At 47.6% G+C, this 18905-nt stretch overlaps 1 long non-coding RNA gene across 1 annotated transcript in view; it reads left to right on the top strand.

The window, feature by feature from the left end:
• Positions 1-1113: 1113 nt before the first annotated feature.
• The window catches only part of LOC311529665, a 184143-nt gene continuing 166351 nt past the window's right edge, over positions 1114-18905 (top strand). Inside the window, exon 1 of the long non-coding RNA XR_014713856.1 lies at positions 1114-1575. This is a non-coding gene — a long non-coding RNA (uncharacterized lncRNA). The remainder of the gene's footprint in view (positions 1576-18905) is intronic.

Here is an 18905-nt window from a genome sequence, read left to right as displayed (position 1 = left end):
CATACAAAGCTTTCCCTGATGACGTGTGCTTATGCAGGAATAATGCTGCACTTTAAAACTCCAGTAGGTAAAACTATGCTGGTGCAGAGAGAATTTTGAACAGGAGCTGACCCCTATAGACATTACACGTCCCTGCAGGAAAATGTATGCACCAACCTCTTTCGCTCTCAGGTTTTCCTAAATCCTGTCACTGTGATATCTAAACACTGCACCAACCACCAGCCAGGTGTTTGTCATTTCTTCCACGCCAGGATCACACTCTAGGCAGCATGAGATGGTACTAAGTCCTGAGTAGTGGGAACTCATCTGATTAGAGACAATGTCCCTCAGACCACCTCACTTCCCGCTTGCCTCCTCTCTGGGTCACGATCTCACAGCCAGCCCTGTGACGACTGCAGCAGTTGCTTATGTGGAAGAGTAGCAGGACATACTGAATGAATTTTGGCTGCCTCCGGTGTGATAAAGGCCCCATTGCTGCAGCTCTTATCACATTGAGTTGTATCTTACTCTGCACATAGTTCCCTCAGTCTCATGAGAAAGGTAGTAGCCTGAGTAAGGGCCCAGGACTGGCCCTCTGCGGTTGTCCTTTCTGAAAAAAGTTAGGTTTCAGAGTAACAGCCGTGTTAGTCTGTATTCACAAAAAGAAAAGGAGTACTTGTGGCACCTTAGAGACTAACCAATTTATTTAAGCATATGCTCACGAAAGCTTATGCTCAAATAAATTGGTTAGTCTCTAAGGTGCCACAAGTCCTCCTTTTCTTTTTGAAAAAAGTTAATGGGTCTGGAGCATTCAGAGGAGAGGGCTGAATTCCATGTTTAATTATGGGGCTGCAGTCTATGCCCCCCAGGGCCCAGTGGAATGCCCACTGCAGTCACTAGGGATTGGTAGAAAGGTTGAGGGGAGAATGCAGCCTTATATAGCTTTGTTTAATCACCCTGGTCATTGTGTATAAATCCTGCTGGCCCACAGCCACTCAAGAGGTAGAGGCAATATCTCCTCAGCTGGCTAATTGGTAGACCATTAACAGCTGAGGTCAGAGCCCATAGGCCAGGAAACAGGGGATGATCAGAGAACCTGAAGAGGACTTTTTAATGATAAACTAGGCAGAAAGAAGCTCAAGGAGCCAGATTCTCCAGGGACAAAGCATTGGGACGAGGAACTGTGCAAAAAGGGTAGGAGGCCGATGAAGGTGGGAAGCGGCTCAAGGAAGCAGCCATGAGTCTGAGGAAATACATTGTAGCTGCTTAATACAGAGTCCCTGGGCTGCAATGCAGAGGGCCTGGGTTGTCCTCTATCTGCTATCAGGAAAAGGGGGGTAAAAGCCCCCCTGAGGCAAGGGCTACTGAGCCCAGAGTAGGGCTGGAAACCTGGCATAATAAGGTGGCTGGACTTTTTAGTTTGTTGGCTTCTCTGCTACCCTGGGAGAGGCAAGGACTATGAGCGACCTCGCTGGAGGGCTGAGTTGTGAGAAGAGGTAAACTAACACACCCGCGGAAGGGCTGTCAACAGGAGGCGCCAGAGTCAGAGAAGCTGCTGCACCCCTCATGGCTGGCCACGAGGGGTTGCACTGGATGGTGAGTGATCCCTCTACAGTTGTTCAATGAGGAAATCTACTTCCCTTCAGTCTGCCTCTATTCCGGCCCTTTGTTCCTCTTCCATCCCTCTCTGTCCTGCAAAGCTTCCTCTGCCCTTTTCTCTGCATTTCCTTCCCTGCAGCAGCTCTTCTTTCCCACCTCTGGGGGCTTTACCCCCAGCTGCCCTCCCTGTTTTAGAGTTGATGCTCTTGACTTAGTGCTGACATCACTGCATCAATTAGCCTTTCAAATCATAACTGAGTGTATCTTGGCGGAGGCCATGGGGGCTAGAAATGTACATATTTAAAAAAAAAGTTCAGATTCTTAAGAATCTGTGTCACACAGGCCACGTAAATACATCCCAAGGGGCAGTTCTGGCTTGTGGACCTTGTGTCTCATGGTGAGGGTGCTAGGCTAGGAACCACATGACTTGGGTTCTGGTCCAGTCTCTGCCACTGGCCCGCTGGGTGACCTTGGACAAGTCACTTCCCCTCTCTGTGCCTCAGTTTCCCCATCCATGTAATGGGGATAATGATACTGATTTCTGTAAAGCACTCTGAGATCTCCTGCTGAAAAGTGCTGGATAAGAGCTAGGTATTATTAGTCTGACTCTGCCACTGATCTACTGTGTGACCTGGGTCATTATACTAGACTTCTTCAGGGTCGGGCCTGTCTCTCTCTATGGGTTTGTACAACAACTAGCACAATGAGCATCTGATCTCTGCTGGAAACTGTGTGTGCTGCTGCAGTGCACATCATGATGCAAACAAACACAGAGCAGAATGTACATTTAAAAAACAGTCCCCATCCCAAAACTCTCCACTGCACACATGGCTTTCCCCCTGGGAAGACGGTGAGAGAGAACAAACCAGATGGGACAGGTGTTAGTCATGTCACTTAATGCACAACTGGAAGGCACTGAGATATTACAGTGATGAGGGCTGGATAAGAACCTGTATGGAATAGAATATACACAGAGTGAGGGGTCAGATTTTAAAACATTTTTATTTAGGCACCTAAAGATGCAGAGAAATGCCTAGTTGGATTTTCTAAAGCGCTAGGTGTCTAGTTGAATCTTTAGCTACCTAAATACCTTTTAAATATCTGGCCTTTGGAGCCCTAACACATCCTTACAATTACAACGTAAGCCCAGCAGTATTAAAATAATCACTGAGGCAGACTTTGTCAACCAGCCACCTCCCATAAAGCTCCTTTCCACCCCTTCGTCATTCTGGGAAGCAAGGCTCCAGCCCTCTTCACAAGCCCTATCAAATACTGCAATTTATCTTTCCTCTTCCCATTCCTGTCTGCTTTCAAGGAGAACAGCCAGTGCCATGAAAGCAATAAGTGCTCAGGTCCCACTGAAAGTCAATGGGAGTTGGCTATCTGTAATCCCTAGGCCCCATGTCCCCTGAGAACCCCAGCCCTACTGTAGAGACCTACACCTAGGTAGGGTGACCAGATAGCAAATGTGAAAAATCAGGACAGGCTGTGGGGGGTAATAGGTGCCTATATAAGCAAAAGCACCAAATATCAGGGCAGTTCCTATAAAATCGGGACACCTGGTCACCCTACCGCTAGGTTCCATAGCTGTAGGTACAGAACAGGGTGATCTCTGTATAACATGCTAATTAAGATGTAAATATTCTGCTGTTAAAAGATGAGCATGCAGTGGACCTTGAAAGACACTGTTTATATAGCTGATGCGAGATGGTTATAGATATGGTAGAAATGTTAGTGTTTTATGCATTGAAACAACTCTTTTCAGTCTTCTTTGCTGCCTGTCGATAATTTGTTATCTGAAATCCTCCGTGTCCATGCAGCTTTGCCTAGGAGGGCAGAATTAGAGTTGGTACGGGAATGTCAAATGCTAACTTTCACATGCTCCAATTTGTGTTAGAACAGTCTGAACTGCATGCCGGAACTGATCGCTAGTCTCTCTACTGTGCCTTCTCATTTCTATGAGACTGAAGCCAGATGTTAAAAGGTAGGCAGGCACTTAACTCCTGTTGAAATCAACGGGAGTTGGGTGCTTAAATACTTTTAAACAGCTGGGCCTTGACGGCTAGAGAACTGTTTAATATGCAGAGTCCCAAAGATTAGTGTTTTTTAAAAGCTTATTTGCTGTAAATTTTAATTAATGTCAGGGTTTGTTTTGATCTGGGGATATACCATGGGGACGGGGTGTGCTCTAGTGTGGGGAGCAGATGACTGGGAGTCAGAACATCAGAGCTGTATTAAGCTCTGATATTGACTTGCTGTATGACCTTAGGCAAATCACTGCACCTTCATGTAGCTTCTTTACCTAGCTGCAAAGTGGTTATTCTAATACCTGTGGCACCCTGGTAGGATTGTGAGACTTCTGTCAATCCGTGTTTGGCAAGGTGCTTTGAAATCCTTGGATGAAAGGGGCAGCCGCAAAGTGCAAAGCATTCTTCCTATAATGAGCAAGGATCAAGTTTGCTCAGTTCCCATTCTAGCACGTCAGCAAGGTCTGCTTGGAGCTGATTCAACAAATACTTAGGTGGCAAAGTCAAACATGGTCAATACACCTGTTGAATATACTTGCACACAAATTAAGGCTGAACTGCATTCAATAATTCCCTTCTTATAATGAGTGTGGAAAATTAAATAGAGAGGGCATGAATTGGCTGACTCTCTCTTTCCCAGGGCCTGTTGTTAAGGAAATGTCTTCTCTCCCAGTAGAGAAGGTGGTCAGTTAGCAAATCATGACTGCTGCTTTGACATCAAAATGTTTCCAGACTCCAGGTGAATTCAAGCCATAAAGCTGCAGCAAACTCAACTATATAATGAATATTTATACTGAGAGCCAAGTTCCTGGCAAGCCATTTTCTGTGCTTCTTTGGCAGTGTTTGCAGGTAATTGTGATGGCTGAAACAAAGCTTGTGGCTGCCCAGCTTCTCCTCCTGCTGTGATTCCAGAATCCTACATGATGTCATTAAATGAATTTGACATCACGCATTCACCATTAATACTTCCCTCCAGGTTCAAGGAGGATGAGAAGATGGAATGGGAAGGAGAAGTCTTGGGAGGAAACTGGAAAGGGGACAGTACCAAATCCCCAAACTTTAGGGACGTGGATTTTGTCTATTTTAGGTACTTACAGGTCTCCCAACTCCTAAATTAGTACCCTAAGTACTGAACAATCCTTCCTCTCTCGCTCCAAAAATTGCACCTGGCCTTATCCCTATAGTGGGCCAGAACAAAACATTGGGTCCAAACATTTTTGATTGTCTGATCTAGATCTGAACTTTGAAGCTTGGGTCCACCTCTAATTTAACCACATTTCATATAGGTTAAGGCTAGATCATCTGTCTAACCTCCTGTATACCACAGGCCATTTAATTTCACCCAGAAACCCCTATAATGACCCCAATAACTTTAGTTAGACCAAAGCATCTCAATCCTCAGGAAACTAACTGTTGTGTGCCACAGGCAGAGAGCAGGAGAGTCCAAGGTGCCACCAATGGCCAAGGCCTCTGCAATGACAGGGCATTTGGTGAGATATACCCAGATAATTCTGGAAGGTGATCCAGGCCCTGTGCTGCCAAGGAAGACAACCCGCACAATATTCCTGACCTGGGGGTGGTGGTGGTGTATTTTTGGTAATTAGCAGAGCCCCCCAGTGCTGCATGCACAGGTACTGACTTTGATTTTTCTGGGTGGGTGCTCTGTCCTGAGGCCCCATCCCAACCCTGCTCCACCCCTCTCCCGAATGCACCCCGCCCTCGCTCTGGTTCTGCCCCCTCTCCCAGTGTCTCTTGTGTGCCGCTGAACAGCTGATTGGTGGGTGGCTGGTGTGTGCTGAGAGCCCACTCTTTCTTTTTTTTTTTTTCTGTGGTGCTCCAGCCTGGAGCACCCATGGAGTTGGCACCTGTGGCTGCATGAGATCAAGGCGGCCTCCCCGTTGAGATAGGAGCAGGGAGTGATCAACTGCCTGGGTGCAGCTAAAATGATGGCGAGTTGCAGCAATGCAGTTTCATCCCTGTTTGTCAGTTCCCCAGCTCTGCTGCGGGGACCAGAGGTCAGTTTATTAGGAGGAACCTGGCATTTAATGGCCAGGCTTTCTGACAAAGGCTTTGCTGACACTATTGGAAAAGAGAATTCAGCCTTGTTTCTAATGCCAAAGCAATGACCTACCGGCCATTGAGTATCTGATAGCTTCTTAAAGCCATTCATTAACCTGACAATCAACTAGCACTCCCTAGGGCAGTATCTTTAGCCACTTGCCAGTACATCTGTTTTTGTCCCAATAAACTTTCCCATCCTTTACAACTCAGCTGAGGAATTTACCCTTCTCCAAGTTTAAGGGCATCTCCGAAACAGCCAGTTCATGTCAAAGGATTTGTGAGTCACCAGCTAATCAATTCCAGCCACAGAAAGACACAGGGAGGAATATTGTTCCTGAAAATACTGCATTATTGATTAAACATTTGTGAGCCATAAAATATAGTAATAACACAGGGCTGGCTGCAGAGTGAAGCCTGCCAAGAAAGCTTCTCTTACCTCTGGCCTTCAAGGACAAGGGTAAAACAAGTCCAATTCATTTGTGTAATAATGGCTTGTGATGATTAGCAAAGGTTATTTTATGATTAGCTGGCTAATTATAAAATGACTAACAGTATCCTCTTCTCCACATCTGCATCAGCTAAATTATGACCTTCCCCTTGTTTTATGCAGATTCTATTAATATTGGTTCTATAACCTTCCAACCCCGCTGTCTGCCAGTAAGGCTCATGTGGAACATAAATCATAGGGCAGTGCTGGAGTTTGATTCAACTGAAAATAAAATGGAGTGAAGTAACTTGGCAACGAAACTCAGTGGGCAGCGAACAATGAAAAGGTGAGAGTGAGTCAGCTGCTGGGACACGCACATGTCAGCAGGTGAAATCTTGGTGTAGCTGGCCAGAAGGAATGTTCCCTCTTTGAGGGGTCCCTTCATGCTGGGATCTAGAGTCATAATTCGCTTCAGCAGTTGGATTATATGTGTGTGTGTGTGTGGTGGGGCAGCGTGTTACCACCCGTCCAGGTTATTAGACAGATGACTGGGAGGAAGGATGCTCTCTTTTGGTCATGGGGCTGAGATGTGGGTTCAGTTTCCCGCTTACCATAGCCTCTTCAGGTATGTAGCAGATGACAGAACGAGGAGTAATAGTCTCAAGTTGCAGTGGGGGAGGTTTAGGTTGGATATCAGGAAAAACTTTTTCACTAGGAGGGTGGTGAAGCACTGGAATGCGTTACCTAGGGAGGTGGTGGAATCTCCTTCCTTTGAAGTTTCTAAGCTCAGGCTTGACAAAGCCCTGGCTGGGATGATTTAGTTGGGGATTGGTCCTGCTTTGAGCAGGGGGTTGGACTAGATGACCTCCTGAGGTCCCTTCCAACCCTGATATTCTATGTATACACTGCAGTTATAAACCCACAGCTGGCCCCTGCCAGTTGACCCAGGCTTGCGGGGCTTGGGCTGTGGGGCTGTTTCACTGCTGTGTAGATGTTCGGGGCCTGGGCTTTAAGACACTGCAAGGCTGGAGAGTCCCAGGTCTTGGGCTGCAGCCTGAGCCTGAATGTCTACACCACAATTAAAGAGCCCCTTAGCCTGAGTCCTGCGAGCCCGAGTCAACTGGTACGGGCCAGCTGTGGGTGTCTAACTGCAGTGTAGACACGCCCTCTGCGTGATCTTGGCAAGCTACCCAGGGTGGGACCTACAAAGGGACTCGAGTCGTGGAACATTGCGAACCATAGCAGCTAACGTTTAGGTGTCTGGAAAATCGCTGGAACAACATTGCGATCCACAGAGCTGAGTTAGGCATCTAGACTCTCTATACAGAGAATGGGGGGAGAGAGGCGCCTAAGAATGCGATCCACTAAAGCCAGCATGCTAGGCAGGGAACCACATAAGCTAGCCAGTGGGAGATACCAACTCCAGGGGTATGCGCTAGGCCCTGCCCCGTCTCAGATAGGCATCTAGGACCACGTTATGCTACGTGTGCTACAGCGGCACAGCTACAGCTCTGTAGCCGTGCTGCTGTAGCACTATTGTGTAGACGCACAACACAGCAATGGAAGGGGTTATTGTGCCACTCAAGTAACTCCACCTCCCCAAGCGACAGTAGCTAGGTCGACGGAAGCATTCCTCCATGGACCTAGCCCCGTGTACACCGAAAGTTCGGTTGGCATAGCTGTGGCATTCACAGTGGGTTTTTCACACCCCGGAGCACCATAGTTCTATGCTTAAAGCTTAGGTTGACAGCTCAGGCCTACGTCTGGGCTGCAGGGAGGTGCCTCACCCTGCCTAGTGATCCACAAACAGGAATCTGCTGCCTGGAGGTTCCAGGAGGCGGCCTCTGGACACACCTACCGGATCAGGCCCCGCCCGTGTCTTTGGTGGCCGGACAGCTATCTTCCCTGGCTTGTGGCTTGCTCTGGGGCTCAGGCGGGGAGATAGGTGTGACACACGGAGGGTGGCTGCAGTGTGCATGCCCAGAGGCAGAAACATAGGCACCTAGGGAACTTTTACCCCCAAAACGTAGGCACCTACAGGGTTTGGTAGGAATCTTGTGGTGGAGCCAAAACTGAGAAATAAGTGCCTGAACCTGAGACTTAGGCACCTATGGTCTGGGTTTCATCACTTAAGCACCTTTGTGGATCTGGGCCTTAACCTATTTGTGCCCATTTGTAAAGCTGGGTTAATAATAGCTCCTTTCTTACACCCTGTATCCATCTTGTCTCTTTAGAGTGTGAGCGCTTCAGGGCTATCTGTCTCTTAGTACTTATGTGGCCCCTATTCCCCATAGCGCCTCATCTTCTTCAATGTATTTATCCTCACAGCACCTCTGGGAGACCTGGAAGTGCGATACTTCCCATTGTCTAGATTGGAAACTGAGGCACAGAAAGGCTAAGTGAGGCCTTGTCTATGCTTGAAAGAGTTTGCTGGTATAGCTGTACCAGCGGAGGTATCGCTAACCCTCTGAGTAAGATACAGCTTAAACCAGTTCCTGAACAGAGTAAACTATAACGGCAACAGGATTCTTTTGCCTGTCTGACTGCGAATATGCTAGGGTTTTTGTTGGCAGCTGTGTTGGGTGGGGTGGGGTGGGGGGGGAATCAATTCCCTGACTGACATAGCTGTTGGCAAAACTTTAAAGTGCAGAGCAGGCCTGATTTGACCCATCACACACTGCGGTTGGCTGGGACTTTGAGTACAGAGTCTAACACAACAGGGCTCTGATCTGAGCCTGGCCTACACACAGAACTTAGAGTAACCTAGCTATATTGGTCAGGGCTGTGAGAAATTTTATGCCCTGTGCAATGCAGTTAGGTCGACCTAATCCCCTTGGGGAGACGGCCAGTTTCTTCGGACAACTCACAGAAGTTTTCAGATTGCAGGCCCTGGCTCCCATGAGGGACTAATATGAGGGGGAAAGGAGTCCAGGAGAGCTGGTTGTATTTTAAAGAAGCCTTATTGAGGGTGCATGAACAAACCATCCTGATGTGCAGAAAGAATAGCAGATATGGCAGGCGACCAGCTTGGCTTAACAGAGAAATCTTCAGTGAGCTTAAATACTAAAAGGAAGTTTACAAGAAGTGGAAATTTAGACAGATGACTAGGGAGGAGTATAAGAATATTGCTCGAGCATGCAGGGGTGTAATCAGGAAGGCCAAAGCACAGTTGGAGTTGCAGCTAGTAAGGGATGTGAAGGGTAACAAGAAGGGTTTCTACAGGTATGTTAGCAACAAAAAGAAGATTGGGGAAAGTGTGGGACACTTACTGAATGGGGGAGGAGACCTAGTGACAGATGTGGAAAAAGCTGAAGTACTCAATGCTTTTTTTTGCCTTGGTCTTCACAGACCAGGTCAGCTCCCAGACTGCTGCACTGGGCAGCTCAGTATGGGGAGGAGGTGAGCAGCCCTCAGTGGCGAAAGAACAGGTTAAGGACTATTTAAAAAAGCTGGACATGCACAAGTCCATGGGGCTGGATCTAATGCATCCGAGGGTGCTGAGGGAGTTGGCTGATGTGATTGCAGAGCCATTGGCCATTATCTTTGAAAACTCGTGGCGATCTGGGGAGGTCCCAGATGATTGGAAAAAGATAAATATTGTGCCCATCTTTAAAAAAGGGAAGAAGAAGGATCCGGGAAACTACAGACCAGTCAGCCTCCCCTCAGTCCCTGGAAAAATCATGGAGCTAGGTCCTCAAGGTATCCATTTTGAGGCACTTGGAGGAGAGGACGGTGATCAGGAACAGTCAACATGGATTCACCAAAGGCAGGTGATTACTGACCAATATGATTGCCTTCTATGAGGAAATAACTGGCTCTGTGGATATGGGGAAAATGGTGGGCATGATATATCTTGACTTTAGCAAAACTTTTGATATGGCATTCACACATTATTCTTGCCAGAAAGTTAAAAAAGGTATGGATTGGATGAGTGGACTGTAAGGTGGATAGAAAGCTGACTAGATCGTCGGGCTCAACGGATAGTGACCACTGGTTTGATGTCTAGTTGGCAGCTGGTATCAAGGGAGTGCTCCAGGGGGTCTGTCCTGGGACCGGTTTTGTTCAACATCTTTATTAATGATCTGGATGATGGGATGGATTGCACCCTCAGCAATTTTGTGGATGACACTAAGCTGGGGGGAGAGGTAGATATGCTGGAGGGTAGGGATAGGGTCCAGAGTGACATAAACAAATTGGAGGATTGGACTAAAAGAAATCTGATGTGATTCAACAAGGACAAGTGCAGAGTCCTGCACTTAGGAAAGGAGAATCCCATGCACTGCTCCAGGCTGGAGACCAACTGGCTAGGGGCCAGTTCTACAGAAAAGGACCTGGGGATTACAGTGGACAAGAAGCTGGATATGAGTCAACAGTGTGCCCTGGTTGCCAAGAAGGCTAATGGCCTATTGGGCAGCATTAGTAGGAGCATTACCAGCAGATCAAGGGAAGTGATTATTCCCTTCTATTCGGCACTGGTGAGACCACATCTGAGCATTGCATCCAGTTTTGGGCCCCCCACTACTGAAAGGACGTGGACAAATTGGAGAGAATCCAGCAGAGGGCAATAAAAATGATTAGGTGGCTGGTGCACATGGCTTATGAGGAGAGGCTGAGGGAACTGGGCTTATTTAGTCTGCAGAAGAGAAGAATGAGGGGGGATTTGATAGCAGCCTTTAACTAACTGAAGGCGGGTTCCAAAGAGGATGGAACTCGGCTGTTCTCAGTGGTGGCAGATGACAGAACAAGGAGCAATGGTCTGAAGTTGCAGTGGGGGAGGTCTAGGTTGGATATTAGGAAACACTGTTTCACTAGGAGGGTGGTGAAGCACTGGAATGGGTTACCTAGGGAGGTGGTGGAATTGCCATCCTTAGAGGTTTTTAAGGCCCTGCTTGACAAAGCCCTGGCTGGGATGATTTAGTTGGGGTTGGTCCTGCTTTGTGCAGTGGGTTGGACTAGATGACCTCCTGAGGTCTCTTCCAACCCTAATCTTCTATGATTCTGTGAAGTCCTGTAGGATTTAACAGGGAGGAAGCCAAGAAGCATTGTTCAGAAAATCAAAAGGGCTTTATAGAAATTACTTCTGTCTATTGACAGAGATCCCACTGGATGGGGAATCCTATGCAGCCCATGAAACAAAAAAACGATTTTCTTTGTCAGTTGTCATAGCCAGAAGAGGGAGGGCAGGGGGATTGTTGTTTTTTATGATGTTACAGTGTCCTTCTCTGTATGTTAAATGTACTAAAAATACCTGACCTGAAGACTGCACAGTTGAAAGCTCAGCCCAATGCCAACATTAAATATATGCAGCATCAGTCAATATATCCTTTAAAATTAGTTTCCAAATTACCTCCAATAGCAGAAAGAAGATACCAGTGTATAACCTAGATATAAGGGTCTGTCAAGGAGAATCCGCTTTAGCTCTTAGCCATGTAGGCAGATTTAATAATTTTATTAAGATAATGATGAAATAAAAAGAAAACGGTACAGAATAGAAGCATAGAAGTTTCTGGTTATCAGGGGATAAGGTACAGATTATCAAGGGGTGCGAAATTTGGTTTAGGAACGGGTGGCGTAAGGAATACATAATCTGCAATCTCCCTGATTGGGGGTAAAAGTTTAACCGGTCAAAGTACAGACATTGAGATATGGGGATATGTTGTCCATATAATGGCTATGTTCAGGTGTGGAGTATAATGAGCGGATACGATGATGGGGATGGATCTACCCTCATTTGGTGGGATTTAATGTTCAGTGAGTTTATGGTTCCAGTTCATACGGTCCAGTGGAAAAAGCCTCTCAGTCCCTTTCCCATAGTGGATGCACAATGTCGTACCGGCTCACACCTCCTGGTACTGTCGCTGGCCGGTGATGTGTTCGATGTAGATGTCCCTGGACCATCGGATGGTGTCCGTGACCATGAGGCGCCGCATGAGCCGTGCGTAGCGTCGACCAATCCCACAGGTCCGCAGCACAGGCTCGTTGCAGGGGTCCCAAGCGCCCAAGGCTCCAACGAGCAGGGCATCCATCTGCACCTCGTAGCCCTTCGCTCTCAGGGTGTTGGCCAGAGGGGCGTATTTTTCCAGCTTCCGAGCTCGGGCTTCTCGGAAGGCCGGGGTCCTGTTCTCGAAGGAGACCGTGATGTCGACAAGGATGATCTTTTTCTGGGCCTTGTCAGTGACTACCACGTCAGGTCGCAACTGGCTGTCAGTACCAGGGATAGCGCAGTTCAGGGCAACCTCTCCCAGGTGCGGTGCGATGGCTTTCACTAGGCAGTTCTGGATGGTGTTGTGGTGCAGCTGCCAGGCTCTGGAGTGGGGCTTGCAGCTGCATAGGACGTGGGGCAGGGTCTCGTTGGAGTAGCCGCACTTCCTGCAACGCTTGTCTCGGTTCCCGTGGCAGACGGCTCCGTTGAGCGGGCCGCAGTTGAGCCGGGCGCGGTGGATGAACCGCCAGTCGGCGAAACGGGTGAAGCCACGCCGGGTGAGGAAGTGGTTGCTGGCATCCCACTTGCTGGTCAGTTCGAAGGCTTTACCCTGGTCCGGTTTACGCTTCAGGGCTTCCATGTACAGCGAGTGGATGGCTGCCTTCAGGGTCCTCTCCAGCATGCCCCTGGCGCTCGGGGTGACGATGGTGTTGTCCTCAGACCTGATCTGCAGCACCAGGATTCCCAGCTCCTGGCGCTCCTCGCATCACTCCCAGTGGCAGCCGATGCGCTTTCCCAGGCGACGCGTGGCATTGCGAGCGCAGGACCACAGTGAAGCGATGTCACGCCCGTCCCATCTGACTTCGCCATCCAGGGAACTGCTCAGGAAGCTGGCGGTGTCTTGGTTGGAGGGGGCTCTGCCGATCCGCTGCTTTGTTGCATCATGGAGGACGTTTGCTGTGATGTTCCTTACCATGGTGTCGGGACACATCAGCAGGCGGAAGGCATGGGTGATCGCTGCGATGTCACACAGGTCACCCATTGGCGGACATTGGCACCGCCATGCCTGTGGGCAGTATAGACCAGCTCGTCGCTGGCTCTCTGGGGAAGGAACAGCCATGTAGGCATATTACACACAGTTCTGATTCCATCCAGCAGAGGACACTTGTCTGTACAGATCAGCCAATGTGTTGAGAGGAAGAGGAATGGAATAATATAGCCCCACATGCTCATTTTGGTGGAGGTTTGAAGATTTGGGCTCTACTTCGCATGAAAAATTAAAGTCTAGAAATATTGGTGTTAGCAAAAACATTGTATACATAAGAAAACAAAAGTGAGATAAATATTTACATTCCCTGAAACTCTGGAAGGTATGAGATCTTCTGAATTTATGCTCTAAACAATTTTTCATCCTTAAGCTTGCAAGCAGATGATATTTCAAAGCCCAACCTCCCTTGGGCATTGGCATAAAAGGAAAATGTATTATTTCTGGCATGCAGACAAGGTTTGCTGGGTAAGAAAGGAGAGATTCGCAGCTAATGTAAGTTGGTGTCCAGGTTTCTGTGCTCATAGCGGTAACATTGTCCTGTTGGTACTTGGGTTATTTCTTTTTCCTTTCAAAAATGCTGTGCAATGTGGTCTAGTGTCTGTGCCACTAATCCATGGATGAGACTGTGGGAACTGAGTGAACAGAAAGGCGAGATCTTTAATAGCCCCATAAATATAGTGACAATCAGTATGCTTCCTAGGAAATATAGAGCTAGTTTGATGCCCACAGCTATCCTGGTGCCCAGCAGGGGTAGAAAACCTCGTAAAAGTCCGTAATTGATCATTAGGGTTTGGATCAATTGGGATACTTATAACAACATTTGTTGCAATATTGCAGTGGTGTTTTAAGAAGTGGAACAAAGCAGATGGGTGCTGTAGTTGGGGAATGATGGGGAATGATAACTTGGGTTGATGCGAAAGGAATAAGCAGGTCATGACTGCTGCTTGCTGTAGCTCTGTGATAATAAGAACTTACAGCACCTACCTATACAACTGCTTTCCCTTCCTTTCTTCCCTCTGTCCAATGTGACCACAGTGATTTTATGAAAGGGTTATATTAACCCTTTCATTCCTCCTGGAGCTTCCACATGTCTTGGCAGCCATTTTCAGGTAAAAGTCCATTCTTTGGACCATACTGGAAGCAGTGGAAGGCCAAGTTCCAGACCTAGCTGGTATTTCATTCAACATGGAAGGGGTTAAAGGCATCCATTATGTGCCAATGAGTATTCGGAGTGGTATTAGCACTCTGCATTGACCTGATTTTGCGCTCAAGGACATCAGGGGGCGTCTTTAGTTACCTGGAGATGGAGGTTGGCTCAACTGAGCAGATGCATTTTCCAAAGCTGTTCACTGGTTTCCAGCACTTTGGTTGCTGTGTGCCTGACTTGAGGCACCCATCCAAGGCCAGCTTTGCAGAGGATCTGAGCACCCACAACACCAGCTAATGTCAGGGGGAACCGCGAGTGCTCAGCAAGTCTTCAAATTAGGCCATAAATGAAAATGACCCCAAACTTGTCCCCTGTCCCTGACTTCAGCGGGGCTCTATGTTGATGCCGGGATGGGAGCTTCCTCCTGGGAGAGGTTGCAGGATTGGGACTTCAGTGTCCAGTGCTGTTGGGAAACAAGTGCTGGGGACAGGAGAGGGGCAGAACAAAGGAGAGAATGCTGGAAAGGGCAGGGGAAGGATTGCAAAGATTAGACCTCATTAGATACAAGCACTTTAAACATCAGATTCTATTAAATGTTCACAGTTTAAAACCAGGCCTTATTATACACTAGCAATTTGCAGACGAAGTCCCACTAAATGGAACTGCTTTCAAATCCCGGGCCTCAGACACAGTCATTATGATGCTCAGGCCCTATTGAATGTATCCTGTTTGAAGCTCAGACCCTATTAAACACAGGCAGTTCAAAGTTGAAGTCCAATTAAGCACAGGCAGGAAGAGCATTGGTTGTGGGGAGAGAAGAAAACCTATGGTGCCATTCAGCACATCTGTGGCTCCATGCTGATTGAAATGAATTAAATAACTCTCCTTCATCTGACCATTCATAGAATCCCGGCCCGCGGTTCTCATTGAAGGAATTGAATTACCCCAGCCGCGCTTTAGCAATTCTCCAAATTAATTCTTTAGTGCGATGCAGCCCTGACTTGAGCTCCAGATGGCTGGAGGAGAGAGGCAAGTGACTCCAGCAGAGAGATTTCTGGCTGATGTGGGGCTTGCTGCAGCAGTTGGATGAGTGAGGAAATGTCTCTGGTTTAGCACAGCCCTGAGGCTGTGACCTGTTTTGGGTTTGCGATTAATTATTAACAATCATTCTAATAAGTGAGTTAATGAGTGAGCACTGAATGCTTCCTGAACACAGGCATGGAGAAATCACTGGACTCCGATCTTCTTGGCTTCTCATGAGCCCATGGAATACAATGATGTCTTATTTCCTACTAGCCTCTCCTTCTGTCCTGTATATAGTATGTATGTATCTCTTTTCCTCCTTGCATTAATCCCATCAAATGGGGTCCATTGTGAGTCCTCTCCCTCCAAAGTGCTCAGTTCAATGACATATTCTTTACCAAAGTATTTCTCAATGACCAGTCTGTGGACCAGTGTTGGTCCCTGAGATCTTCCTGTCACGATTTAGGAAGGCAGCAAGGTGGTCCCTGGTATCAAAAAGGTTGAGAAACTCTGCCAGTCAGTAGCACCACATGCTAACATGTCTTTCTTTATGACATTCCACCACTTCTTCTTGAGCTGAAGATCTCTGTCTTTCCTTCAGTCATGCTATGTTGGACTCTCTTTCCCACCGAGTTGTCAGAACTGCGCTTTACATGACCAAACCCTCTGAGCCTGCACTCTGCACGTTTCCGTGTATGAGTGTTACTTTTAGCATGTCTCTAACATATGCGTTCCTCATGTGGTCTTCCTTGCTGATACCACTCATCCATCTCAACATTCACACTTCTGTGGGACAGATCATTTGCTCATGTTTTATCTCTGTTGCCCAATACGCAGCGCTGCTGACTGTATGTTTCCCTCTCTGGTACTTCTATGGCCCTCATTCCTATAGTATCGAAGTGCCTTATGCACTTTAATACATTTATCCTCACAACATGCCTGCGAGGTTGGGCAGTGCTATTATCCCCATTGTACAAGATGGGGAACTGAGCCACAGACAAGGTAAGGGCTAGATTCACAAGGGGGACTTAGGCACCTAAAGTGGTAGCTAGGCATCTAAAGCCAACATTTTGTCATTCACAAAACCACCACTCAGCTATCACCTGACCCTGCAGGCACCAATAGTCCCTTGACACCTGAGTTTCCACCATTAACGTCACTCGGGTGCCTAAGTTAAGTGGGAAGGTGCACAGAGGCCCAAGTCCTGATGCCCCGCAGCAGAACAGTGCCTAGTGCATGACTGAGCCGCAGCAGGATTCTCAGACTGGGTGTGCCCTACCTATCTTGCATTTGGGGCCCAGACTGGTACGTGTCTGTGGGCTGAGCCGGTCTACACCTGCACAAAAGACACTGCTGCCAGAGGAGGTGGTGGTGGTGGCACCCCCACCCCTGATAGCCTGAGGATTAGAGCACTCCCCCAGGAGACCTCGGTTCAAATCCCCACTCTGCCTGATTGGGAGCAGGGACCTGAACCTAGGTGTCTTCTCTCATAGGTGAGTGCCTTGACCAGCAGGTTATATTCTGGTGCCAGGGCCTACTCTTCAACAGGGTAGTATCCGGAGGCCCCGTATGGTGGTAGGGCCTGGATACTCCTAAACTGAGGATAAACCACCTTATTCCCGCTGCCTGAACAATAGCAAGTCCTTAAAAACCAACAGAAAACAGATTGCTCTGTTGGTCTGGAAGAGGCCTGAGCACCCATAAAGAAAGGGAGGGAGAAGGTGATGGTTCCCTTGGACCTGTCATGATGTCCCTGGGTTGAGAACTCATGCTCTGAGGACCAGCCGTTAGAGGGAGCCACAACACATACTTTAGAAGCTGCTCACATCTATTTCCATTGCTTCCTGTTTCAACTGGCAAGGTGAAGACGTGAGTCAGGAAAACCATGGCCCATTTTGATGTATTGCGTCAGTACAATGCAAGCAAGTCTCTTAGCAACACACTTTTTTCAAATGTGCATGCGATTTCCTTTTTCTTTAATCTTTTTATCTATTTTTTTTCTGAAGAAGCAGATGAAAAGAACCGCCAATCACCTCCAACTCTCATCAAGTGCATTAAAGGAAATATTGTTTTGTGCATGGCTCTCTTTGAAGGAAACAGTGGGGAAATGATTTAGGAAGGCACCGAAGGTACTCAAGTTAGTTTAGCAGCATTTACAGTGTCAGAAATTTGCTCTCCAAAGTAATTAAGACACAGGCAGTTGCACACGATGTACTAATGCTGAGTCACTACAGCAAGTTTTCATTCAGCTTCCTAGCCCCTGCTTCTCATCAGTGCCATAGAAATTGCTCCAGAAATACTGTTCCACTTAAACGGAGTCCAGGGCAGAAAACTTGGGGGTGGAGGGACAGAAAGTTAATGTACTGTGTACTTCAAATGTACTTCAAAACTGGAGACCTGAGTTGAGTTCAAATACATCCAGTTTTAGCATAAGTTTGGATGTCTTGGATTAATTTTAAGTGTCTGTCCACATTTCAAAACTGCTGCAGAATAGGAGGCTGTGCTTAAGAGAGGCAACTGACTGGACTACAGTGCTGTGCAGCGAGTCACGAATGAGGGTCATTGGTAAGAGCCGTGCAGAGTTCCAGGACTGGAATAACAAGGGGTGTAAATAAAAGAAGTGCTTTACACAATGCATAATTAACGTGTGGAACTCATTGCCATGGGATATCGAGACAGATTGCTTGGTAGGATTTAAAGAAAGATTAGACTTGCAGAGGGATATTGAACATGCACAGTTTCATGAGGCAGACTGTTGGGATGAGCCAGCCATTAACTGGGTAGGAAAAACTCATCCTATTGCAGTTATTCCATGACTGGAATAGAACCCACTAGGGGGTTTCTTGCACCTTCTTCTGAAGCTTCTAGTGCTGGCCACGGTCAGGATACTAGACTAGACTGACTGTTGGTTTGATTGGGTATGTCAGTTCCAGTGTTCCTACGGGTGCTGCAGGGCAGGACTGAATTGCTTCAGCAGAGCTGGGTGGGGGCAGAGCAATGCAAGAGCAAGGAGTGCTGCAGGTCAGGCCTGTGGTGCACTGGCAGAGCTGCAACTGCTGGTGCTAAGGACTTGTCTATGCAGGAGTAGCTACTCCTGAATAACTCCATGTGCCAAGCCCTCTCGACAGAGCTTAGTCCTTCCATTTTTACAAGCCCTAAATTCACTAACCCTAGTGAAATAAAGAAATGCAATGCAATATCATTAGATCACTGAAGAGATAGTTGCTGCGTGTATCTGGCTAGGAGCCGGAGAGCAAGATGCTAACTAGCCGGCACTGTGTGTGGAGCTGGCTTCTCGAGACAATTTGCATTCCTCGGAGGAGATCTAGGTGGGGAGGGAGCGGAGGTGAGGAGGACTCTTAAAGCCCCTAGGAAATTACTTGCTCTGTATCAGTGACTTTAGGTTCAGAATTTAATAATGGGTCAGATTGTGTTTCAAGAACGCAAATATCTTAAACAATGAGATTTGAGGGTTCGCTGTTTTGTTGCACTCAAGTTTAGATCGCTGCCCTTTTGTCACAGACACGTCACTGCTGAGGTTAATAAAACCATGTTAAAAATTCATTCCAATCAGCAGAGACAAGAGTTATAGGCATGAGCTCTGCTATAGGGGCTCCCACTGGATCCTATTCGATGCTTATCAGGCTCGTCTACCAAACCAGTCCGTACTC

Source organism: Lepidochelys olivacea (genome assembly GCF_965140295.1).
Source record: "Lepidochelys olivacea isolate rLepOli2 genome assembly, chromosome: 13".
Classification (NCBI taxonomy): domain Eukaryota; kingdom Metazoa; phylum Chordata; order Testudines; family Cheloniidae; genus Lepidochelys; species Lepidochelys olivacea.
The sequence above is the reverse complement of the archived record's forward strand: the minus strand, read 5'-3'. Positions and strand labels throughout refer to the sequence as shown.